General features: G+C 55.5%; 1 pseudogene; it reads left to right on the forward strand.

Moving 5' to 3' along the window:
* The window catches only part of LOC105978758, a 2,965-nt pseudogene extending 2,636 nt beyond the window's left edge, over positions 1 to 329 (forward strand).
* Positions 330 to 1,264: the final 935 nt, after the last annotated feature.

Genomic DNA, 1,264 nt, shown 5'->3' on the forward strand with positions numbered 1-1,264 from the left:
GCAGGATGTTTGGTTTTGTCTTGGGGGTCAAGTCGTTCGTTCTCCAGGATAGCTCCGTCCATGGTTCATCAGACAAACGGCCTCCTACCAACCTCCAACGTGGCCTATCAGCTCCACCTGAACTACACTGGGCCCCGGGGTCCTCCGGAACCGGCCCTGCCTCTCTCGGTCCCTCGGCGCCCACTCAAGGCACCAGGAAATGAGGCTTGGTGTCACTTTCTGACGTCTGCCCTGGGTCCCCCCACTGACCAGCCTCTCCTCTTTCTTCCACGCAGTGCTGGTCTGAGCCTAGCTGGCTGGACACGCCTGACCAATCTTTTGGAGTCTGAAAGTGTTCTCTCTAAGCTGGATCGAAAATGGCGATGGTGGGGGGTTTCTTTTAACTCGTTCCTCTTGCCCTTGTCTTCTCATTCCCCAGAGAAGCTGAAACTCCAGGCGGCTGCCGCCATGGTTGTACCAAAACTCCGAATGGGCTCACTCTTGACCCAACGAGAGGCGAGTCAATCTTTGAACCTCGTCGCAGACATTGTCATTGGGAACCTAACGGGGATTCTCAAGGCCGGACTGGTGAACTGTTGTCAAGTGAAAGGGAGACTTCATGGCCCGTAAAGCCAGTCCCCAGCTCAGCCAGGTCCCCTTGCCCGAGTGCGCCGTGGGAGGCCTGCGGCTGTCAGAGAGGTGGGGGTCGTCTGACGCCTGATGAGCTGCCTGACCCTCTCTGGGAAGAAAGTCACCTTTCATCTGCTTAGAGTCTTGCTGTGAGCTGAAGTACGAGTCCTGGCGCATGAGAGTACTTTGCAGACTTCTGAGCAGGGAACTCAGAGACATTATGATTAGTCTCGCAGAGACGTTTATTCCGTCCGCGTCGTGCACGGTGCCCGCGGGAGTGCAGAGTGCATTCGGACCCCATCTAACAGCCCTTGCTTAGGCTGACAGCCAGACTGGAGTCTCATCCGATGGGCACTGCCACATGGAGCTGTGGCGCCTGCAGGCATTGTGGGCCTTGAAGCTTTCAAAGCTTTGCTCCTTCATCAGCACCCTGAGCTTATACACAATGAAGTTCATCAAACCCATTCCTCCTCAAATCTCCAGGTAAACGTGGGTGTGGGTGGGCTTCACCGGGATGCAAGCACTTAAAATAAGGTGTTGAAGCATCTCTTGGCAGAACAAATGGCTCTAGCCAGACCGAGGACCCACAGCCAACCGTCGTGTAAACTTCCAAGAAGGGCAGGGTGATGCATACAGAAATGAGTGGCGCGCATGT

This window comes from Echinops telfairi, unplaced genomic scaffold (assembly GCF_000313985.2).
Source record: "Echinops telfairi isolate 266 unplaced genomic scaffold, ASM31398v2 ScPeMD7_7420;HRSCAF=8458, whole genome shotgun sequence".
Classification (NCBI taxonomy): Eukaryota; Metazoa; Chordata; class Mammalia; order Afrosoricida; family Tenrecidae; genus Echinops; species Echinops telfairi.